The 15,729-nt window shown below is 46.2% G+C and overlaps 1 long non-coding RNA gene across 2 annotated transcripts in view; it reads left to right on the forward strand.

The window, feature by feature from the left end:
* The first annotated feature begins 2,619 nt into the window (after nt 1–2,619).
* LOC146060044 (uncharacterized) overlaps nt 2,620–15,729 on the forward strand; it is a 52,873-nt gene continuing 39,763 nt past the window's right edge. Inside the window, exon 1 of one of the 2 annotated variants that reach the window (XR_014470364.1) lies at nt 2,620–2,715. This is a non-coding gene — a long non-coding RNA (uncharacterized LOC146060044). Of the gene's footprint in view, nt 2,716–2,752; nt 2,855–15,729 lie in introns of those variants that run through there. The other variant, XR_014470363.1, reaches the window with a different exon arrangement.

The following is a 15,729-nucleotide window of genomic DNA, read 5'->3' on the forward strand; positions in this document are numbered from 1 at the left end:
GCGGCGGTAACATGTACATTGCTGGCATGTCCTCATATGACATCTGTCTTGTTTTCTGTAAACAGTTTCTGAATTACCCATTAATAGGTTGAATTTATAATCTCATACTCATTACCCGCTGAGAAGCTAGATTTGCCATTTTATACGGCTACTTTTGCCCAATGGAATGCACGGCCATCTTGGATTCCACTTAATGAGGAAATCGGAAACTGGACGCCGATTAGCGTTGAGTACAAGTACCTGTGTTAAGGGATAGGTAAGGGTATATATACCCACATGTTTGAACTGAATGGACTAAACTGAAACGCATTAAGCGTGCACCTTCTCTCTTGACCAATAAATGCTGGGTGGACGCTGGGCTGGCTGCAGGATTCCCAACCAAGGCTCCTTATAACTACTGGGGGACTATAGTTGGAGACCCATACACCATCTGCCAGTTTGCTGGTTGCCTGGATTGTATGTCTTGAGCTTTATTGCATTTTATGTATTAAATTAGTTTGTTTTTTTAATTGACCTGCACCATCCTTGTCTCTATTTGTCTCCCCACATGTTATGTGATAGGGGAGAACTTCACCTACAAACCTGAAGTATATATGTTTGAAATGTCTATGGACTACTGTAGGCTCAGCATTGTGAAAAATCAAAATGACATGCTGATTTGGTGATCTCTTATATCTTTAGCCAGACCTGTCACTCTGTGACTGCGTGTATAACGTTGGGCAGAGTCAGACTGTGAACTCAGCCCTCCGCCCCGGGGTTACACACACACACATACTTGGTCTCTTTTATATATAAAAGAGACCAAGTACCACCGCCAGTAGCAGAATCCCAACACTCCTCCCTTAACACAGCAGCTCTGAAGCTGTTCACACACCACAGACTCGACACACATGCCCGCCCTCTCACTGCCCTTCCCTCCAACAACACGCCCACCCTCGGTGGAAGCGTGTTGAAGCTGGACACCCCTCCTTCATCCACATCCAGACCAAGAACACTTTGTGCGGGGAACGTGTGCGTGGTGAGTGACTGCCTCTAAACGCGGTAATGTCGCTCACATGCCCGCCCTGTTACATCAAACTGCAACAGCCTGCCCCCTCACCTCTGCACTCCCCACATGCCCCCCCCCCCCCCCCTCTCACACACAATTTCAGCCTCCCCCCCTGGTGGAAGCAATCTGTGTCCATATTCCCCTCTCCATTTATTATAATATATATAAGGGGGGTACAAATCTCCATCAGAGGCAACTGGGATGATCTTACACTTGTAAAGAAATTCCCCCGGCCTCTCCAACAGCATAACAGAATTTTAATTTCAGCCAATACATTGTGGGCCACAATTTGTGGCAGAATGTGAATTTTGGTGCATACCGTGTGGTAGAATGTTAACTTTGGCTTGTTCTGTGGCATAATGTGAATTTTGGCTCATACTGTCAGGCATAATGTAAATTATGCATTATTACATGTGGCATAACATGTAAGGGGCACTTTGCAGTGGGAGAGGAATATTTAGAATGGTCGATATATCGGCCAGTGTGTGTACTCTTAAAAAGTGTGAGAAGTCTTCTCAATATTAAAACTAAACATCCACTGTACAATGTAATAATGAAGGATGGGCTGGGCGAGGGTGCATACAGGGGGGCGGGGGGGGGATGATTCCAACTACTCGAAAAAGTGACCATCATTGATGTCAATTTAACATTTTTATTTTGTATTTAGCATGTCAAGCAAACCCTTGTTCTTAAAAAGGGATACAGTCACTAGGTCACCCAGCATTAGTTTCGACCACTGAAGGTCGACATGCATGAAGGTCAACAGGTCATTAGATCAACACAAGCATTATGTTGACATGGGGAAGTTCAATAGTCAAAAGGTCGACATGGGGTTTTCCACTTTTTCTTTTGAGCTGACATGGTATTTCATTCCCTAGCATCCACTAAGACATGGAGGGAGAATAAAATAGTGTGCCAAGTGTAGCGGTAGACTTTTCAGTGTCCATGTCGACTGTGTCGACATTCTGGACACAAAAAAAAGTGAAAAGGCCCATGTCTACCTTCATGCATCCTCCACCTTCAGTGACCAACCTAAAGCTTGGATACCTATCCAATAATCGCATTCCCTTGAAAACGCATGCATTATAGTAATCAATTCAGACACTTTAGGCTTATAGAACTACATGCGTGGCATAGAGAGTTTTAAGATACAGGCCATAGCAGATCCGACATTACTCATTAATGAATCATCACTTTCTGACTTCACTTGTTGTTGTTGTTGCCGTGGCTGAATAATAGCCGCCATGACTGAGTCAGGGTGCAGCAGCCATTGGCGCTATGTCATTCCGCCTCCTCTCCTGCCGCTGCAGCTCCACCTCAGCCTCCTTGTGTCATCGCTCACGTGCAGGCCACCTCACTCCACGTGCACAGCCACGTGACGACTGCCGTAATGTTTGTAAACATGCGTCACCAAGCCACGTGAGTGTCAGGCAGCCAGCGTGCCCGGCCTCACAGCGGCCGACCTCCGAGCACATCAATGAGATTGGTGGAATTGTGTGAGTGACAATGAAGTGGGCCAATGCAATAACACAATGGTGAATGGGCGGGCAGGGCGGGGTTTAAACGCATGATTGACATTAAAGCAGTCCTGTAAGCTGGGAGAAACAAGGCGATCGGTTTGGCGGAGAGAAGTGAATGACAGGTGTATAAGCCAATAACAAGAGAAGGTATGTTTTTTTCTCCATTACATGTGCGGCAGCAGCATGGAGCCATATGATATGTGCAATCATTAGGCGGTGATCGCATGCGTGAGCTGGGGTGGAATGTGGCTGGTGACGTCTCTCCCTCCCATAGTGGTGTATAGAGGTAGGAAGCCGTTCCCTCTGCACACAGGAATTCCCCTGATGAGCAACGTAACTGTATACGGCTTTCAGGACCGTGTACTGGGCAGGCTTTGTTCAGGATGTATATGATGTACGCAATCTCATCAGTGTAGGTTTGGTGCACAGTTTGGTGAGAGGTACAGTAGGGAACCCCATGAGCTAATTCTAACCTTACTTTCTCTATTATAGATTAGTCATTTCACTTACCTCCCAACATGTTCCTCTCCAGGAGGGCCACTTTGCTGTTTCTGGACTTCCCGCTTAATGTATAGTTGCTATCACCTCTGTGGAAACACCTTCCTTACCCATTTACCTGTTTAGAACAGGTGACGGCAATCCTACATTAAGAGGAAAGTTCAGGAACAGAGCATTGTGTCCCTCCTGGAGTGGGTCATGTTGGGAGGTATGAATCTAAGCTGCTCTGGTATGTGGCTGTTTAGGTTGCATGTACAGTGATGTCTGCTGTGTGTTTTAATGTTGAAGCAAAGTGCCATCAGGGAAAGCGGCGATGCCCAGTTACTCACATATGTGCAAATTACAGTAGTCCTAACATCACAAAATTTTTCCTTGCACACTTATACCACTTTTACACCAGAATTCCGGGTATGACCCAGGAAATTGAACACGGGAAATTGCGAGGGCATGCCCTGCCTCAGGCCCCATTTACACTGCACTTCAATCCAGGTTATTCCTGTGTAATGCCCTTTTACACTGAAAACGGATCAGCTCTGGTGTCCTTAAAAACTGACCTTTTGGGCTGTCACAAGAAAGGGAAAGGGGAGGGGATGGGGTCTGCTCCCAGCATTGCAGCAAAGATGGCAAATAGTCAGGCTGAGGGTGATGCTGTGGGACACACTGCGTGACAGCCAGCGTGTGTTGCTGCAGATGAGGCTGTAAACACACTGGGGAGAGTGCTTCCAGCACAGACTGTTGCTGTAGTGTACTGTACAGGCTACAAACAGCCTGGTAACGTTGCTTCTGCGATGCCCCATGCGCTGTCATGTGCCCTGTGCGGGTCTCCGGCAGATGACGTCATCTGCCAGAGCCGCAGAAGCACCAATCAGCTCTTAGCGGCCTTCTCCCCGCCAAATAACCTGGATAATGACCATTTACACCACCATGAGCCCCAGATAACCCCGCGTCCAACCCTGAACATTTGCTAGGTCTGATTCCCGGGGAACAGTACCCGCGTTATTTTTTTTTCAGGCCCATTTACACCGTGCCCTGGACTGGAGCTGCAATATCCCGGGTCCAACCTCTGGTGTAAAAGGGGTATTATGGGGTCTGAGGGAAAACATACTCTCCTAACAGGGTCCGATATGACGTTTTAGAATGACACATGGGGGCAAGTCAGTTCTTTTGTGGGCTCTCAAAAATAGTTGGAACCCATCGGAGATATTCAATCCCCCCTTGTTGGGCCTGCATGCCTCATGACCGCCCCTGTTATTACCTTGTGCAGCTAAACTTGTGTAAAATCCTGGTCAGGGTTCTGAAACTCCTGTTTGTGAGCCCATGCCGCAGTGGTTTAGCACATTTCAGGTGGCACCTCAGGAGGAAGCGAGCTGAAATGTGTTCTGGCGATCAGCGGTGATGCATCATCGACGGGAAAGCAGCTCATCTACTTTTATTACCAGTGCTGCACTATGCCAACTCGTCCGCCCCCCCCCCTGCTGACAGCGCCGGGCAGGGGAAAAACGGCTCAGTGTATATGCACTGAGCAGCTTCACCCCAGCGATGACAGCAGGCATAATCCCCAGTGTGTATGGACCTTAACAATTGCACATGCATTGTTTCTGCATTTAAGTATCATTACATATGCTGTGTGCATGATATAGCTATGTGCATATATTTGTAAAGTATGTAACTGCTGCGTTATACCGGCATTTCATCAAAGTGAAACAGTAGGACTAAAAACAACTACAACTCTGTAAAACAAAGGACTGTTTTCAGTGAGTTCACCTTAACCTTATAACATAAAACTCCTGTCTGCTTATTCTGGCTAATCAGCTATAATAAAACCTTTTTTGACATCTGCGAAAACCTTTACTATCACCGTCAATTCTTCTATCCATATTGTCCATTTTACAAATGCACAACTGTTCCTCTAGTCCAGGCATGTCCAAAATATGGCCCTCCAGCTGTTGTGAAACTACGGGGGAAATTTACCAATATGAAAAACCTAGTTTTTCGTATTGGTATTTTCCCTACGACTGCATACGACTGTTTAAGTCGTATGCAAAGTCGTGTTCCGGAGGATCAGTTACAAAGCAGTCATATACGACTGCTTTGTAACCCTCCGATGGTGTAATGATTCGTATTAGCGGCCGTATATACGGCTGCTAATACGAATTATTTCTAGCAGTCTGCACGGATCAGTCAGATCCGTGCAGGCTGCATGGTGTAAAAAAAATAGAAAAAAAAATAAATTAAAAAAAAAAACGGCGTGGGGTCCCCCCCACAGCCGAAACCAGCACCAGGCTGACAGAGCCTGGAGCCGGTAATTAAAAATCAGGGAACCCGACAAATAGGGGTTCCCCGATTTTTAACAACCAGCCCCAGGCTCCTGCTCTGGGGCTGGTTCCCAAAATACGGGGGACAAAATGACTAGGGGTCCCCCGTATTTCAAGAACCAGCCCCAGGCAAAACCAGCCAGCGGGTAATGCCACAGCCGGGGGGAGACTTTTTATGCAAGTCCCCCCGGCCAAAGCATTAACCCTACCGACCAGTCAGCCTGGCCAGGGGCCCTGGGGGAGTGGGGACCCCCCCAATAAAGGGGTCCCCCCCCCTCCAGGACTTACCTGACCAGGCTGAAGCCTGGTGCTGTCCCCGGTGACCCTGGAGCGGTGGTCACCGGGCTGATGGTATTGTGTAAAAAATAGAATAAAAACCATTGTTTTTTACTGTGGCACTACAAGTGCCAGCAAGCCTCCCCAGCAAGCTGGGACTTGGATAACCACAAGTCCCAGCCTGCTGGGCATTAAAGGGCCCGCTGGGTCTTGTAGTGCCACCGTAAAAAAAATAGTTAAATAAAACACACTGACACCCGTTTTAAATAAAAGTTTAATACACACATTACATACATACTGATACTTACCTTTCTTGATCCCGTAGGTAGCCCTGGTCCTGATGTCCTGTGTCGTCCTCCAGGTCCATGTCGGCTGTCTGCGTCGTCCTCCAGGTCCATGTCGACGGTCCGTGTCGTCCTCCAGGTCCATGGCGGTGTCCGGGTCCGAAGAAATCTATGTTGGAGCTGTGGAAGGAAATCCTACTCACCTGTTCCTGCGCTGAAGAAGTCTTCTCTTGATCCGACGTAGTCCAGGTAATCTTCCTGCTGTCGCCGGTCCCCGCTGTCTGCGCTGTCTCTGCATCGCGCTGAGGAGAGATGCTGAAGTTTCATATTCGGCGCCTCTCCTCAGACTGAATTCTATTGGCCGCCTAGCAGGCCAATCAGGAGCCGACTTTCTCGGCTCGTGATTGGCCTGCTAGGCGGCCAATAGAATTCAGTCTGAGGAGAGGCGCCGAATATGAAACTTCAGCATCTCTCCTCAGCGCGATGCACGGACAGCGCAGACAGCGGGGACCGGCGACAGCAGGAAGATTACCTGGATTACGTCAGATCAAGAGAAGACTTCTTCAGCGCAGGAACAGGTGAGTAGGATTTCCTTCCACAGCTCCAACATGGATTTCTTCGGACCCGGACACCGCCATGGACCTGGAGGACGACACGGACCGTCGACATGGACCTGGAGGACGACGCAGACAGCCGACATGGACCTGGAGGACGACACAGGACATCAGGACCAGGGCTACCTACGGGATCAAGAAAGGTAAGTATCAGTATGTATGTAATGTGTGTATTAAACTTTTATTTAAAACGGGTGTCAGTGTGTTTTATTTAACTATTTTTTTTACGGTGGCACTACAAGACCCAGCGGGCCCTTTAATGCCCAGCAGGCTGGGACTTGTGGTTATCCAAGTCCCAGCTTGCTGGGGAGGCTTGCTGGCACTTGTAGTGCCACAGTAAAAAACAATGGTTTTTATTCTATTTTTTACACAATACCATCAGCCCGGTGACCACCGCTCCAGGGTCACCGGGGACAGCACCAGGCTTCAGCCTGGTCAGGTAAGTCCTGGAGGGGGGGGACCCCTTTATTGGGGGGGTCCCCACTCCCCCAGGGCCCCTGGCCAGGCTGACTGGTCGGGGGGACTTGCATAAAAAGTCTCCCCCCGGCTGTGGCATTACCCGCTGGCTGGTTTTGCCTGGGGCTGGTTCTTGAAATACGGGGGACCCCTAGTCATTTTGTCCCCCGTATTTTGGGAACCAGCCCCAGAGCAGGAGCCTGGGGCTGGTTGTTAAAAATCGGGGAACCCCTATTTGTCGGGTTCCCTGATTTTTAATTACCGGCTCCAGGCTCTGTCAGCCTGGTGCTGGTTTCGGCTGTGGGGGGGACCCCACGCCGTTTTTTTTTTTAATTTATTTTTTTTTTCTTTTTTTTTACACCGAAGCCTGCACGGATCTGACTGATCCGTGCAGGCAAAAACGCAAATACGACATGAAAATGGTGTTCTATTTTCCTGTCGTATTTGCGTGGGTGTTTTACACCACTAAGCAGCCGTATTATCCATACGGCTGCTTAGTAAATCAGAAACCACCATTCTTTTGAATGGTGATTTCTGTCGTATTCTATCGATGGTGTAGACATTCGTATTTGTAACTACAAATACGAATGTTCCATCTTTAGGACTACGAATTGTTGTATTTTTGGGATTGTAAATCCCGAAAATACAAATTCGTAAAAAAAAGGTGTATTTCTCCCTACGAATACACCTTTTTTCTACGAATCCATTTTGGTAAATGTCCCCCTTTATGTCTAATCATGCCTTGCCACAGTTTTGCTGTTAGTAAATGCTAAAACTATGGCAAAGCATGCTGGCATGTGTAGTTTCACAACAGTTGGAGGGCCACAGTTTGGACATGCCTGCTCTGATGACTCCACCCCTCCTGCACTACCACTACAAGTATGGGGGAAATTTACTAATACCCCTTTCACACTGCAGCTTTAAAACGGTATAATATTGATGATTTTTTATCCTTTTAAAACGGTTAGAGCTGCCGTGTGAAAACACCAGTTTTAAATTACCGGTTAAAAAAAACTGGTAATTCAAAATGGGTAAAAAGAAGGATCCTACACTGTTCAGACCCGTTATTTGTGCAGTGTGAATGGGTCTAAACCGGTGTGTGTGTGTGTGTCCCGCCCCTCTTTGGTAGTAAGCAGCGCACCCCCCCCCCCCCCCCCCCCCCCCCCCCGGTAGTAAGCAGCAAATTCCCTATGCCAGAAGTTCGGCGAGCGCAGTGGAACATACAGTGATCATGTCAACCTATGTTGACGTAGACACCATAAAACCTCCACAGAAATATAAATTTGACGTTTTGCTTGTCAGCCCTTTTCATTTGTTGACCAATAGTGTTCGACCTATTGCCTGTCGTCCTTATGCTTGTCAACCTAATGAATCCACACCCATCAGGATGTGTCAAGCAGACATGCACACCCAGTTAAGTGTTCATGTCTGCTTGACTCATCCTGAGGTGTAGCGGGATAAAAACAAATTGGAACCCCCCCCCCCCTCCCCTCCAATGTGTTTACAGATATATTCAGGTGCTGTTTTTTTTTAAAAACAATGGTGATGAAATAGAAAACTTATGTCATTCAAGACGTACAGTATGTAATCGGGATGGGCATCGGTGGTACATCTCGATGGTGTGAAACCATCTGCAAGAAAACCATTCATTTTTTTTCACCCTACCATTAGTTGGCCATGCATTATTGTGCAGTAAGTTGCGGACCAATTGGAGCCTGAAGGCGGGGCAGAATTAGGAGCTCTGTCCTGACACCTTGCAGTAGAAAAAAATATTGTTAGCACTTTATCTATGGTGGCAAACCATCTAGTTCTCTTCTCCTCGATGGTAAAATTTAGTTACCATTGTTCATAAATCATAGATAATTTCGGTACTTGTGTAATATCTGGGCGCCCGATTATTTTTCATTGCATCGCATGCAATATAGTGGCATGCAATTCATGCGATGCGATTTTTCATTGTAAAGACCCAATTTTTAATTGTATAGTCACACATGGGTGATTTCATACCCCCACTATCCAACTAAGCATGGAGTTGATTTAAAATAGTGTGGCGAGCGCAGCGAGCCACCGAACCCGAAGCGTGGCGAGCGGACGCAGAATACATGTAAAGTAATCCGCGTCCGCTCGCCACACTATATAGAATCAACTACATGCGTAGTTGGATAGTGGGGGTATGAAATCACCCATGTGTGACTATACAATTAAAAAACTGGTCTTTACAATGAAAAATCGAATGGCATCGCATGCCTTAAGTAGTGGCATGCAATGATAAAATCGGGCGCCCAGATAATACACAAGTACCATAATTTCAAATGCTTGATGCACGCTTCCGCAAGTCGTTGACGGCCTCCTTCTTCATCTGTACATGCACAAACAACAAAGCGGATGGTTGATGAGGACCACACAGCAGAATGCAGCATGCCCCACCCATCGCCATCCGTCATGTGCTGGCAGTGAGAAGTGGGTTTGCACTTGCGGGTGCCGGGTCCCTGACGATATTGGTGGCAGCGTACATTGCCCAGTGTGTACAGGTCTTTACAATGCAGCTTACATCTCAGTTTGAACTCACCCCGCCCAAATCTAATGCTCTCTGCACATGTTACATTTACCCCACTTGCAGTGCAGCATGGTTTTGTCCATTTGCTAAAAAAAATCAGGTTTGCGGTCAGGTCTTAATTAGGCCTATTGTGTCAAGCCTTAAGCCAGCCATACACTAGTCTGATTTCACACCAGTTTCGATGTATAGGGCAGAGACATTGTGTGAAAAGTGGAAAAATCAGATGTGTTTGACATCCATATGACAGGAATATGTAATATGGAAAAATCAGATGTGTTTGACATCCATATGACAGGAATATGTAATATGTTATGTAATAACAGTAATCTTACCTCATTACAGCTCTTAGGTACAGATGACCTTAGGGTATGGGAAGGAGTTAACGACATAGGAAGAAGTTGCAAAACTGTAAATAGGTCGGACAGTGGGAATGGTGGGGAGGCCTGTAGAGAGTGTACTAAGAGGGAGGAGGGTACGAGGAAGTTAGGAAGTAATACAAATAAGTCCAGAGGAGAAATTCAACACAATGTTAGGGACGCAAATAAAAATAAACATAAATTAAAATGCCTACTGGCTAATGCAAGAAGCTTAGCAGGTAAAATCGGGGAACTTGAAACTGTGGTCACTAGAGACGATTATGACATTATTGGTATTACAGAAACATGGTGTAATGAGTCGCACGATTGGGCATTATGCATGGAGGGATATACACTCTACAGAAAAGACAGGGAAAATAGAAAGGGCGGGGGGTGTGCCTATATGTAAAAAATAACTTAACATCGTGTGAGAAAGAAATGAGCACAGGCACAGAGGAAGACTACACGGAGGTCGTGTGGGCAGAGATAACAGACAATAACAAAAAACCTAATAACAAAATTTTAATAGGGGTACTGTATGCTATAGACCACCGAACATAAACGAAGGGGATGAGTCTCTTCTTTTAACCCCTTCCCGACATTTGACGTATATATACGTCATGGCCGGGAAGTACTTCCCGACACATGACGTATATATACGTCATGACTTCTAACTGTCACTGCATCTAGAGACGCAGTGACAGAGGGACAATGTCTGCTGTCCCTGACAGCAGACATGTCCCTGCATGCCCAGGGGGGGCTGCGATGCCGCCCCCCCGTCGGCGATCGCTGTGATTGGCTGTTCAGTGTGAACAGCCAATTACAGCGTTTTCTGTGTCACCGGCGAATAACGTTCGCCGGTGACACGGGATCGGAGGTGATTGGTGCTGTAAAGTACAGCACCAATCACCGCGGGGTGTAAGGGTGACACTGGTGTCACCCCACCTCACCCCGCCCGCCCCCAAAGGCCGTGATTGGTCCGTCGGACCGACGGACCAATCACAGCCATGGAGGGGGGTTTAAACTAACGGGGACTACACTGCAGACGCCATTCCGGTCTGGAATAGCGTGCAGTGCGGTCACCGTGCCCAGCTGTCGCCATTTACTGACCAGAACCTTGCTCAATACTTACCTGATCACTGCTTGGGATCTTGCTTCATCTTGTGACATCCTGTGCTGTGTTGTGCTGTGTTGTGCTGCTGCAGTGTCATCGAGTTAGAGAGAGAGAGAGATAGAGAGATAGAGAGGCCTAGTGACAGAGAGTGCTATATTTTGTGCTGCTGCAGTGTAATAGAGTTAGAGATAGAGAGAGATAGAGATAGAGAGATAGTGACAGATCGTGCTATATATTTTTTATATAACTGACTGCTGCCCCCCCTTTTGTGCTGATCAGTATAAATTAACTGATCAGCAACTTTTTGGGGGCGCAGGGTATTTTTTATATATATATATACCTGTCAGTGCTGCTGCTGCAGTGTCATAGAGTGATAGATAGTGAGAGATAGAGAGATAGAGAGAGATAGTGACAGAGAGTGATAGAGACTGCTATATTTTGTGTCTGCTTCCCCCCTTTTGTGCACCCCCAGCAACTTTTTGGGGGTGCAGGGGTTATTTTTCATATATATAACTGTCAGTGCTGCTGCTGCAGTGTCATAGAGTGATAGATAGTGAGAGATAGAGATAGAGAGAGATAGTGACAGAGAGTGATAGAGAGTGCTAAATTTTGTGTCTGCTGCCCCCGCCTTTTGTGCTGATCACTATATCTGAGGTGATCAGCAACTTTTTAGGGGTGCAGAGGTTTTTTTTTTTTTATATATACCTGCCAGTTGCACTGTCAGTTGCAACAAAGGTTGTGCACCTGCTGCCCCTCACTGGTAATCAGTGTCGCATCACTGATCACCTTTTTTTTTTTTTGTGTGTGCTGTGGGGTCTTTTTTTAATTTTTTTTTTACACACACTGTGATTTTGGGGGTGTCCTGTGGCCGCTGTGCGCTGATCAGTGACGTACATCACTGATCATCTTTTTCGGCACAGGGTTGATCTATTTTTTTTTTTTTTGATCAAATTCCTGTTGCCTTTGAGCGCTGTTCAGTGACGGACGTTACTGACCAACATCTGTGCTCAATTTTTGGCGCAGGACCTTTTTTTTTTTTTTTTTAACCCCTTCAATTTTTTTTTTTTAACCCCTTCAATTTTTTTTTTTTTTTTTTAACCCCTTCATTTTTTTTTTTTTTTGTATAAAGTATTTTTTTTTTCTGCACTACATACACACTACACACTACATACCCCCCTGGTTGAAATAAAGTTTGTACCCCCCCCTACACTATACACGTGTTGAAACATTTCACTACCAGTAACACAAAAATAAAAATGGCATCCCAAATGTCATCCCAAATGTCATCCCAGTCATCCAGAAGAATGTATTCAGTGGAGGAGGCATATGCCATGCTTGCTTCTGACTCTGACACAGCCAGTGATGCAAGCGGGGAATTTGAAGGATTCGCCTTAAGCTCCTCTTCCTCCTCTGGTGATGAGGGACCCCCTCAAAGACGCCCCCGTAGAGCAGCTGAGACCCCCCCCCCCAATAATTGATCTCGTATGGACCCCACCACCAGACAATTTTGAGCCCCAGGTTCCTGAGTTTTTGGCCATGCCAGGAATCCAATTTGATTCCACAGGTCTCAGAGAAATTGACTTTTTCAAATTATTTTTCTCTGATGATTTTATAAATTTAATGGTGGACCAAACTAATTTATATGCCCAGCAGTTTATTGCTCAAAACCCCACGTCATCATTTGCTAGGTGGACCCCTGTAGATGCAGTAGAGATGATGACGTTTTGGGGTCTGGTGTTTCATATGGGCATAGTAAAAAAGCCAGAAATTAGGCAATATTGGAGTACAGATGTTCTGTACAGCACCCCATTTTACCGTATGGCCATGCCCCGGGCTCGATTTGAGACGATCCTTAAATTTTTGCATTACAACGATAATGCACAGTGCCCACCCAGAGATGATCCCACCTTTGACCGGCTATTCAAAGTCAGGCCGGTCATTGATCATTTCAGTGCCAAATTTGAAGACATGTACATCCCAGATAAATTCATTTGCATAGACGAGTCCCTTATACATTTTAAAGGAAGGGTTAAATTCCGCCAGTACCTTCCCAGTAAGAGGGCAAGGTATGGCATAAAAATGTATAAGCTGTGTGAAAGCACCTCAGGGTACACTCACAGGTTTAGGGTATATGAAGGGAAGGATTCAAGAATTGAACCGCCAGAATGCCCCCCCTCCCTCGTAGGTGTTAGTGGAAAAATTGTCTGGGATTTAGTGCACCCCTTCCTGGATAAAGGTTATCACCTCTATGTGGATAACTTTTACACTAGCATCCCCCTGTTTAAGGCCCTTGGTTCAAGAGGTACAGCAGCTTGCGGTACTGTGCGCAAGAACCAAAGAGGCCTCCCAAAAACGCACATTGCCCAAGTAATGAGAAGGGGTGAAAGCAGGGGAATATGCACCGAAAATATGTTGTTGGTCAAATATAAGGACAAGAGGGATGTCCTTATACTGACAACAATTCACGGAGACAGTACCACCTCCGTCCCTGTACGAGGTACCAGTGCCCACACCTCAAAACCTAATTGTATCCTGGATTACAATAGGTACATGGGCGGAGTGGATCTTTCAGATCAGGTACTGAAGCCGTACAGTGCCCTGCGGAAAAAAAAATCTGGTACAAGAAGCTGGCCGTGTATATCATCCAGATGGCACTGTATAACGCTTACGTGCTATTCCGTTCTACCGGCCAGAGGGGGACATTTATGCACTTTCAAGAGGAAGTCATAAAGGGCCTAGTATTTGGGAACCAGCAGGCAGAGGGCCCCAGTACTTCTAGTACTGGCCCCCGTATTGTACCAGGGCAGCATTTTCCGAACGAAATCCCCTCCACTGCAAGAAAGGGCAGGACACAAAAAAGGTGCAAAGTTTGCTATAAAAAGGGAATAAGAAAGGAAACTATTTTCCACTGTGAAACTTGCCCCGACAAACCCGGCCTATGTATAAAGGAGTGTTTTAAAATATACCACACATCTATGGATTATTAGGTTCATCATTTCACCGTGCTTCGGGGGTCTTGCTAATGCCACATAGCACCCACCAACATTCCACCAGAATCTGAGCTGCAAAATCCAAAAATCACTCCTTCCCTTCTGAGTCCTGCCATGCACCCAACTGGTATTTTTTGGTCACATATGAGGCATTGCCATACTCGGGAGAAATTGGGGCACAGATTTTGGGGTGCTTTTTCTCCTTCATACCTTCTGAAAATGAAAAATTTTGAGCCAGAACTGCATTTTTGTGTAAAAAAATGTAATTTTTCATTTTCACTGCCCACTTGTATCAAAATTGGTGAAACCCCTGGGGGTTTGAAATGTACACTATACCCCTAGATGAATTCCCTGAGGGGTGTAGTTTGCAAAATGGGGTGACTTGTGGGGGGGTTCCACTGTATTGGTGCAACATAGCACCCACCATTCATTCCACCAAAATCTGTGCTGCAAAATCCAAAAATCACTCCTTCCCTTCTGAGTCCTGCCATGCACCCAACTGGTATTTTTTGGTCACATGTGAGGCATTGCCGTACTCGGGAGAAATTGGGGCACAGATTTTGGGGTGCTTTTTCTCCTTCATACCTTCTGAAAATGAAAAGTTTTGAGCCAGAACTGCATTTTTGTGTAAAAAAATGTAATTTTTCATTTTCACTGCCCAGTTGTATCAAAATTGGTGAAACCCCTGGGGGTTTGAAATGTACACTATACCCCTAGATCAATTCCCTGAGGGGTGTAGTTTGCAAAATGGGGTGACTTGTGGGGGGGTTCCACTGTATTGGTGCAACATAGCACCCACCATTCATTCCACCAAAATCTGTGCTGCAAAATCCAAAAATCACTCCTTCCCTTCTGAGTCCTGCCATGCACCCAACTGGTATTTTTTGGTCACATGTGAGGCATTGCCGTACTCGGGAGAAATTGGGGCACAGATTTTGGGGTGCTTTTTCTCCTTCATACCTTCTGAAAATGAAAAATTTTGAGCCAGAACTGCATTTTTGTGTAAAAAATGTAATTTTTCATTTTCACTGCCCACTTGTATCAAAATTGGTGAAACCCCTGGGGGTTTGAAATGTACACTATACCCCTAGATGAATTCCCTGAGGGGTGTAGTTTGCAAAATGGGGTCACTTGTGGGGGGGTTCCACTGTATTGGTGCTTGGGGGGTCTTGCTAATGCGACATAGCACCCACCAAAATTCCACCAGAATCTGAGCTGCAAAATCCAAAAATCACTCCTTCCCTTCTGAGTCCTGCCATGCACCCAACTGGTATTTTTTGGTCACATGTGAGGCATTGCCGTACTCGGGAGAAATTGGGGCACAGATTTTGGGGTGCTTTTTCTCCTTCATACCTTCTGAAAATGAAAAATTTTGAGCCAGAACTGCATTTTTGTGTAAAAAAATGTAATTTTTCATTTTCACTGCCCACTTGTATCAAAATTGGTGAAACCCCTGGGGGTTTGAAATGTACACTATACCCCTAGATGAATTCCCTGAGGGGTGTAGTTTGCAAAATGGGGTCACTTGTGGGGGGGTTCCACTGTATTGGTGCTTGGGGGGTCTTGCTAATGCGACATAGCACCCACCAAAATTCCACCAGAATCTGAGCTGCAAAATCCAAAAATCACTCCTTACCTTCTGAGTCCTGCCATGCACCCAACTGGTATTTTTTGGTCACATGTGAGGCATTGCCGTACTCG

The sequence above is a fragment of the Crinia signifera genome, chromosome 2, assembly GCF_055691185.1.
Source record: "Crinia signifera chromosome 2, ASM5569118v1, whole genome shotgun sequence".
Taxonomy (NCBI): Eukaryota; Metazoa; Chordata; class Amphibia; order Anura; family Myobatrachidae; genus Crinia; species Crinia signifera.